The following is a 10,474-nucleotide window of genomic DNA, read 5'->3' as shown; positions in this document are numbered from 1 at the left end:
ATCATAATAATAAGAAGTATAAAAACTCAACACCATAACAGAATTAATCAGCTAAAATCAATACAAGAGAATTCCAAGATCAAAATCTAATCTTGGAATCAAAATATGTTATTTTTCTACTAAAAACACATAAAGGGTATTTATAGTACATGAGGAAACCCTAAAACCAAAGTTTGAATGAAATAGGAGAAAACAGGGTCGGTGGCCACTTATTATCTACACTTGCTCCCTGACCCTGGGCGCAGGTAGCACTTGTGGTCAGCAGTAAGGGCGCAAGTGGTAGTCGCAAGTGCCGAAATAAAAATTTCCTGCAGGTGAGCTCTTGAGATTTGGACTTCTGGCACTTGATTTGCCCACATGTGGTCCATAAGTGCTACTATGGTCCACATGTTGACTTAGTAAGTGATGGCAATCATCTTTTCAACTCTTCTTCGCTTCCCGGACATACTTTGATCACGAACAAGCTGGAAAGTATCCTAAACCTCCAATCCAACAAGTATCAAAAAAGATATTTTTAATCTTTTTCAAGAACTTAGCATCCAAAACATGATTTTCTAAACATACCCAAAATGCATCATATCTACCAAAACAACCTCAAAAACTGGCATATTTTCCTCATTTTAATTATTGAAAGTGCTATATTTTTATAGCACATCAGAATTTTCAGTTGCCTAGAAGCATAGGCCACAACTTTACCATGCTGCATCAAGACACAGCCTAGTCCCACATGTGACGTATCACAGTAAACAATAAACCCATTAGTACCCTCGAGTAGGGTCAAAGTCGGAGCAGAAGTCAACTTATTCTTCAAATTCTCAAAGCTACCCTCACAAGCATCAAACCATAGAAAAGTCACCTTTTTCTTAGTTAACTTAGCTAATAGAGTAGTAATAGACGAAAAACTTTCCACAAATCTCCTATAATAGCTGGCTAAACCCTAGAAGGTTCGAATGTCGATTAGAGTCGTGGGTCTAGGCCACTTCTTAACTGCCTCAACTTTCTGTGGATCTACTATGATTCTCTCACTTGACATAACATAACCCAAAAAGGTCACAGTCTTCAACCAAAACTCATACTTTGTAAACTTGGCATACAACCGTTGATCCTTAAGAGTATACAACACTACTCAGAGGTGATTGGCATGGTCCTCCTCACTCTTAGAATATACAAAGATGTCATCAATAAACATGAGCATAAATAAATCCAAGAACTGCCTGAATACCCCATTCATTAAGTTCATAAGTACAGCCGGAGCATTATTCCACCTGAATGACATCACTAGAAACTCATAATGACCATATTGGGTTTGAAAGGCATTCTTAGGGATATCTGCCTCCCTATCTTCAACTGATGATAACCCGACTGAAGATCAATCTTAGTAAAATATCTAGCACCCTGAAGCTGGTCAAAGAGGTCATTTATCCAAGAAAGATGATACTTATTCTTTCTTATCACCTTATTCAGTTGTCGATAATCTACACACATCTAAAGAAAACCATCCTTATTATTCACGAAAAGTACGGGGACACACTAGGATGGATGAAACCTTTATTAAGAAGATCCTCCAACTGCTCCTTAGGTTTTTTCAGCTCAGCCAAAACCATTCTATAAGGAGGAATAGAGATAAGACATGTATCTAGTAGAAGATCAATCCCAAAGTCATTTCCCTATCGGGAGGAATACTAGGAAGATCGTCGAGTAACACTTTAGTAAATTCATTAACAATAGGGACAAATTGCAAAGAGAAAACCTCAGAAATAAAATCTTTAACCTGAACTAGATGGTATAGACACCCTTGGAAATCAACTTTTGGGCTCTAAGATAAAAAATAAACCTTCCTTTAGGAACGAAGGAACTTCCCTACCATTCAATTATCGATTTATTTAGGAATGGAAGCTGACCTTCTGGGGCCGACAATCTAGAGATGCATAGCATGAAAGGATCCAATCCATCCCTAAGATCACATCAAAATTTACCATGTCCAATTCAATCAGATCATCAATGTCTCCTTAGAACTAATAGACCCCATAAAACCCCTATAGACCCTTTTATCCATAACAAAATCACCCATTGGGGAAGACATAGAGAAGGGGTCGAAAATACTCACAAGATCAATAACAAAATGAATAGACACATAAGGGGTCACATAAGAAAGAATACACCCCAAATCAAATAAATAATACAAATCATGAGAGAAAAGTGGTAACTTACCAGTGACAACATTAGGAGGCGCCTCAACTTCCTGATAGGTGACAAGAGTATAAAGACGATTCTGACCAGTGCCAGTACTAGAATAGCATCCTTTGGTATAGAAGCCAAAGAAGTAAAGACCAGAACCTTATTAGCTCTAGTAATAATATTTTTTGATGGACAATTCCTCTAAAAATGACCAGGCTGGCCATATTTGAAACGCTGATTCCTCCCCTTATAATAATAACCATGGTGTATCTGTCTGAAGAATATGAAAGAAGGATATAATAGAGCTGACTGAGCTCCACTAGCCTGGGTCTTGGTACCTTGCATCTTAAATCCACTGTCAGCCTAAAGCGGCAATTGCTAGACAGCTTAAGATAAGGAGCACTAGCTATAGAATAAAAACCAATATTTCCCTAAGCCTTCTTCTATAGCCACTGTCCACCAACTCTATCACTATTCTGTTGGCCTTCACCCTGCTCTGAATATCTAAATTTCTTACTCTATCTCACTCTTATCTTTGTTTATTTCTTCTTTACATCTTCAACCTATTGCATACAAACAACCAACCTAAGATATCAGTATTATTATTTAGTATAACAGCCTTACACTCTAATGTCAAGTCATGTGACAAGCTGGAAGCAAACTTCCACATCCTACCACTCATGCTAGATACCAACTCCCGAGCATAGCAAGACAAGTAGTGGAATTTCAAAGCATACTCTTTCACACTCATCCTCCCTTACCTCAGATTCACAAACTCCTCAGATTTAGCCTCCCTCAACTCTCGAGGAAAGAAATAATCAAGTAATGCACCAAAAAATTTCTCCCAAAAATCCTGCTCAGCATCGTCACCCCTCGACTGCTCCCACTCCTTATACCACTGATATGCCACATCCTTTAACTGATATACAGCAAACTCCATACCCTCCACATTAGTAGCATGCATCATCCTGAATATTTTTTCCATCTCATCCACAAACCCTTAAGGATCCTTCTCAACCTTAGAGCCTGTGAAGGTTGGGGGATTTAACCTCATGAACTGGTCAACTCTAGTGACCTCAGAAGATGGAGCAACAGCACCAATACAATCTGGATGATGAGACTGAGAAGTCACCAACTAAGTCAAAATATGAATAGATCGATTAAATTTAACATTAGAAATATCTCCTTGGGTCGGTAGGGCGTGAACATCATTAGCCTGAAAATCCCGAGGAGGACAGGTAGGGACTAATGGAACTCCAAGTGGGTAGTTAGGAGTAGTGGCCCTAGATCAGGTTTGTACTCCATAAGTAGGATGAGTTCCATCCACAATATCCTTTGGTGGAATAGAGGAGTTTCCATGAGTTTTAGATCTTAGGGAAGGCATGATCTGAAATGCAAATAAATGAAATTAGAGGAGATTTTGAGACCTTAGACTCTATAGCCCAAATAATAGATCACAATAAAGGGAAATATTCTGAAATGCCTCGTAGCCTCTCCCTTATAAATATGGAGTGTTGTACACCCATAAAAGAGACCCTACTTGACACGACCTTATAGATACCCAATGACCATGAACATAAGCTCTGATACCAAGCTTATCATAATCTAAATCAAGGTCTGGCAATGAAAGGTATCCTAAGTCTGTCGAGGATCAGAGACGCACTCTTCTTTGCCTAGCCAAATAGAATAATACAACTAGCAGCGGATAAATTTTAAACATATAACAATACAAAGTTTAGTTCAAACATATAACAAAATAGTTAAGCAACTAGCTCAAAAAGAAATCTAAGAACTTTAACATCCATCCCAATCCATAGTAATCCAGAAATCCTCTAATAACTAAGAGCAACCTAAGTCGGGGCATGCCCCTGACTATAGCCAAAATGAGTCAAAAAGGAATAGTCCAAAAGATGAATGAAACAAGACCATGCAATGACAAACTTCTAGAGAATAGAAGCTCACCACTTCAATAATGACTCACGAGCTATCCAAAAATCATATATCACTATGCAGGGAAAGCCAAAGAGTCTCCATTTCTTGAATCACCTGGGGATACAGCATTCGGAGATAATTAGCTAGGTGAGTGCTAGCATGTTACTCTGAATAAAGATAAAATAATGCCAATTCAAAATCCAATCCAAACTTAATGTACATGTTCACATACATGCATACATACATATCAATATAAGATTTTGGGATAGGGAACCAAGTTTAGCATGAGATTTAAAACCATTAAGCTGGACTATGTAGCTTTAACCATCCTTAGGGTACTCCTAGGCTATATGGGTTCATCTCTCCCTACTAAAAGGGTTCCACTGTGTGTTAGCCACACGAACAAGGAAAATTCAAGGATGAACCAGGGAATTCCTCCACCCCAGCCAACCCAATATATATATAAGTGTGAACCATACATACAGTCATAAAAAGACCCCCCATGCTGGGAAATATGGTTTTCGATATCGGTCCTCCCGGGACCTCCACTTTTCACGGCAAGCTACACAACCCCTTTTAAGCCTAAATAAAATAAGTTTCACATAAACCATTCATTTAACCAATGACTTATCCGTTAAGGCAACAACTACAGGTATCATAATAATATTACGCTTGCAAGCTTATAATTATTCCATACCAATTCCATCCACTTAGGGGAATTTCATAGCCCTCTTTGTCCAATAAATTAATTTGGGATAATGCCACACCCTCTTTATTCTTTAAATCAAGTTTGAAATCAAAAACATGGCCAACAATGCCTTTAAAATCTCTTTTTATCCATTTAACCATTTATGCAATGTAATAGATTCAGGAAAGAATCCCAATCATATAATTAACCATATTTTAAATCCAATTATGCAAGTGGGTTGACGGAACACAATTCCAAAACCAAAATCATCAATTTGGGGGAATACCTCGACCCCCACCCCATCCACATACCCATGCACCCCAACGAGTTTCAAAATACATAAATAAAACATGGACGCTTGCATTAAAACCATAAGAATTCAAATCAAGTAATAATTCTTCCAAAAATCTCAACCCAAATCAAAATCCATATTCAAATCCACATGAATAACCATTTAAACACATGCTTTAAATCAAACAAGTTTAAGAGCAGAGGTATATGCCTAAAAGTATTAGGAATTATGGAGGAAAATCAACCTCTGAGCCTTGGATGATCAACCTTGAGAAAACCTAACCTTGTTTTTGCTTTGAGGAATTTGAGAAAAAAGAAGTGTATTTTGATTTCTTTTGGAGTAATAATAAGACCTTAAAGTGTTTTAAAGTTGTGGGTCACAATTGGGGAAACAGGGAAATGACCAAAGTTACCCTAATTAAAACATGAGAAAAACTTTTGCCAGTGACAACGAGTCACGTCACGACTCATGACGTATGGTTATGAGTTTTTGCCATGACTCGTAGTCAGGGTAGAGACATAGGGCCTCCTCACTATTTAACCTACGATTCGTACTCTATGGCTTATACATAAACCTTGCGACACGTAGGTCCTAGTCATAACCACAACAGTGACTTAGGCACCTATACTGGTTTGACTATGGAAAGCACCCTACGACTCATCAAGAGTAATTATGACTCGTGAAATCCCAATAGTTGTCATAAAAAAAACATAGAAAACCCTCACTGGTCACCCTATGACTCAAACCCTCAACCCTTAAGGAGAACTTACAACTCCTTAGTTGAGCCATAGTATGATTAGTGAGCTCTAAACCCAAGAATTTTTTTAGAGGCAAAGTTTTGGGGTGTTACGTTCATGCTCACACTTAACATGCTGACATCAAACACGTTGTCACAAACTCTACAATGTTTATCTTTACCCTCACAAATAATAATATTAACTTAGGCCATGACATATTTGCACCATAATGAATAGAATACCTCAAAACATGAGCCTCTTCCATGATCAATCTCATTAAATCATAAACTTTAGGAACACAAATCTGACCTTTGATCTTAAAACACCCTCCAAATCAGAATTGCTTTCTTAACTTCACCTTTCAATACCTCTTCCCAAGTAATGCATAACTTACTATCCTCAAACTACCTATCCTTAATATTCTCCACCATAAAAACCTTGCCTCAACATAATAAAGAACCTTGCCAGGCTTAGAAATATCATGTATCATAAAGCTATTAGTCAAACTCAGAATATCCATAGCTAGAAGTCACTCTTCTTCCATCGGCAAGGTAACTATTCATGTAGCACCTTGGATTCCAAACCTACAAATATTGATATAAGCATAAATAGCACTTATTTTTTAAGACCATTCACATAAAGCTAAGTCAAGGTTCTTAAGGATCTACAAAAATATGTTTATGCAAAATAAGTCATTAGAGGGACTTTTTTGAATCAACTAAAGACAAAAAATGTATGGCAGGTTGAGGAAGCAAGGATAGAGAGGACCCCAACTGTCCATTTTGGTGACAAAAGCTAGCTCGCCAAACAGTGGAGTGATGCACCAAATTCCAAGTCTATTTGTTGAACTCTCAACTCTAATATACCAAGTTTGGAAATCAAAAAATAGTTTGGTGATGGCTAGAGAACTTTGGTGACACTAAATCCACTTTGATGAAGGAACAACACATTGGGATAATTTTCAAATAAGATACTTTTTGGTTGTAGTAGTAAAGACAAGACTATATATAGTTTCCTTAGCTTATTTTAATTCCTTAGTTTTGATGCTGAAGTTTGATGTTACTCTAAACTTGTAGTTTTCTAGTGCTTAGAGATAGATAATAATTTAATTGACATTAGGTGAGTGATTAATGGTGGAATCTCTTAATTGGTTGTTATGATTTCTTTTGCTTAATTGATCATTGAGTCTCTTAATTATATATCTTATTTTGATTATTCAATTGTTGTTTGAGTTTGGATTATATTAATTAGGTGTAATTAATTAGTAGGTGAGGGTATAGAGCCCCTTGTTTCCTATAATTTCAACTTTGTAGTGTTAATCTATCATATCTTTTATTTATATTAATTTTGTATAAATTTGATTCTAGTAGTCCAATTAGATTTGTATTAGTTGGTATCAGAGCTTAGGTAGATATTTCTATCAATCATAAACTAATCTATTCCAAAAAAAAGTATCAAAATTATTTCTCAAAAATTCAAAAAAAAATAAACTGTTGATTTGAGTCCTTGATTGAGTTTCTAGCATTACATTTGAAATTTCTAGTGTTTTGAGAATCTCGATGTAAGATTTGAGTCAATTTAGAGGTGTTTTGATTTTTTTTTACCATTACTGAGGTTAAAGGTTTAAAAAATAAAGCAAGTAGGTTCTGAAATTTGAGAAAATTGGTTTTGATTTGAAGATTCAAAGTTATCAAGTTTTTTTGTGGTATCAGAAGAAGCTTAGTCCTAAATTTGGCAAAAATAGAGTTGAATAGAGTGAATTGAGATTTTAGGTGTTCTTCTTGTTCTTCATATTATTCTTAGTTTGAGGAAGAAGAATTTTAAAAAGTGATTGTTTGATCCAAAAAAAAAATGCAAGTGTTAGTATAGAATGATTTACCAAAAAGTATAAATTAATTAGAAGGTGAGTACAAAGGGCCAACAAAAAGTACAAATTTGAAAGCTTCCAGAGAGTGGAATTTCCACTTTGATGAGGTGAACTTACCATCGTCGAACTTCTACCCAATCACCAAAGTGAATGTCTATCTACAAAAAGAGAGGCTGCAATTGCTAATCTCCATCCTAGACATTACCTAGTTTGGCGATCCATATGTGAGTTTCATGATCCACAATTGACTTTTTTAATCCAAGAAGACACTTGGGCAATCCTAAGGTATTTCGAACATTGTGAATTCATACTATTTCGACTCAATCTCGAAATCCCTTGATTTATTTCTTTGATTCTAATACATTTTCTTGAATTCTATTAAAAGAGGTGTGTATACAAAATTATAAGCGTGCTTATAAATCCACATACAATTATTAACACTATTATACAGAAACTATTTTAGTCTTTTTTTGGCTTCTTCTAAAATTCAACTCAAATCTAGCTTAAATCTACTCAAAAGAACTTCAAATTTAAATTTTGAAACCCTCTTGATGTTTTAAATTGATTGGAAAACATGCTAATTTTCTAATAACTAACAAACTCAAAAAAAATATTTTGAACGTAGCACTTCACAAGTACCAAATATTAGCATCTCGCTCTCAATTTTCACTTACAGTCTATAGTATGAAATTGTTTAAAGGTTTGCATCTTCCCGGTCCTATAATAAGTATAGTACTTGAAGAATTTCTTCGGAGAACGATTTTTCAACTACAGTAAAGGTAAAATAATTTTTTCTATCAAGACTTAATCTGTTATTTTTAGAATAAGGGATACAAGATGAGGGTTGAACCTTCTATCTGCTGCAACCTATTTCTTTCAAATCAACTTAAAGAGTACTTTAGTGTAAGATAGCAGAGGAAAATTTCCTTTTTAGTACCTCTTTTTTAATAAGTCAGGTGGCTTACACTCCTAGATAATAAGTCCATTACCCAACTGTGGTCCTATGTGTTTCGTTGATCAACAATCAACTAAAGTGCTCTATAATTCATTACTTGATTTTTTTAAAATTTCCAATTCCTCAAAATTATGAAAATTGATATCAATATAAACATAATAATTTACATACTAATAAATAATTATTTTGTTATAATTCTCAAAAAAATACAAGGAATGATGAATTTGTTGAAGAGGATTTTTGATGATATGGAGAGATTGGATGCAAAAATTGTGCCCTCAACTGAGGGTTTTAACATTGGTATTAAAAGGAAAGTTTCAAACAACACTTGCATTTAATCGAAACATGTTTGAAAGAATGATTCACTAAACTCGAATTCAAAGAAAATCATAAGAGTTCTATTCAAGAATCAATCGACAAAAGCTTAAAAGAACTCAAACATAAGGAAAGGGATGAGGCTAATTCTGGTAAACAAAAAAATCTTTAGTTAATGTTATATCTTACTTTTTATGTTCTTTTACTTCTTATATGCTCCTACTGTTCTATTAAAAATTATTTGTCTATAAATTATCAGGAATAACTTTTATAGTTAACCTAAGCTCCACAATGTAAACTGTAGTGTTGGGTTTATAATCATCACAACAATCGAGTTAACTATATATATTAGAAATTTTTCTTTACATTATTGTATAAATCTCACTTTATCTTATTTATTGTGTTATAAATGTACTCATTATATTTAGGATTGCCATATAATGGGAAAAGAAGATATCAAAATCAAAGTTTGTCTATCACATGCTATAGGTGAGGTCTCGCAACAGTCTCCAGAAGACGGCCTGCACTCAACCAAAGAAGAGCACAGCGTAGTATCAATATAAACCCTATGTATAGGAAGGAAACATCAACCAACTTTACTCAGATCGAAACATAAGCATAAATCAAATATAAACAAAATAACAATCAAAAAATAATAAGCAATCTCAACTTAACTGAAACACTCCAAAACTAGAGCATGTATGACCAATCAATATGCTTAACTAGATCACAATCCTCACCCTATCCATTAATTCACCACCACTAGTACAATGTTTATCTTAAGGGAACATACACCCATATAAATATACAAATGTGAAATCAAAATAATCTACAACACCCATATAATAATCAACAACTATATCCAAGACCTGATTTAGTACTAGGTCCATAAGGAAATCGATAAATAATCAAGAACATGGTAAAATTTGTAGAATAGTAAATATGGAGGTTTTAATGTGGAAACCTCCTTGCTCAAGGGAGTAAAACCACAACCTGCCCCAATAGGATTTCACCAACAAATTTCAATTAACTCCGAGGAACATTCGACAATAATCTAGGAATTAACCTCCTAAATTCTGCCAACTCTATTTCAGCATACCTTCACAATAACCCTATTGTGAGAACTTTATTAGATACCTCTAGCTCAAAAAACAACTCAAATTTGAATAGAAAACTAGACGAAAAATACTTACTAGAATCTCTAAAATTATGTGTGAGTTTACAATTGTAAGACCTAAACAAAAACCTCAATTAACCTAGAAAGAAAACATATATTACTATAAGAAAAGAGATTCTAAATAGTTGAGTCTTTCAATATAAGCTGGCACATTAGACAAAATACGTACAACTATAAAACTGCATATTGGGAAACTAGTTGGCGTAACTGCTCCTTCCATTAGGTTAGGAAATCTTTAAAACATGAATCACAATAACAGGCATGGACCAGGTCATTGATTAAAACTAGCATTCTAACAATTTCCCCCTTTATGATGATGACAAAATCAGATTC

The sequence above is a fragment of the Capsicum annuum genome, chromosome 4 (assembly GCF_002878395.1).
Source record: "Capsicum annuum cultivar UCD-10X-F1 chromosome 4, UCD10Xv1.1, whole genome shotgun sequence".
NCBI lineage: Eukaryota > Viridiplantae > Streptophyta > Magnoliopsida > Solanales > Solanaceae > Capsicum > Capsicum annuum.
Note: the sequence above shows the minus strand (reverse complement) of the source record.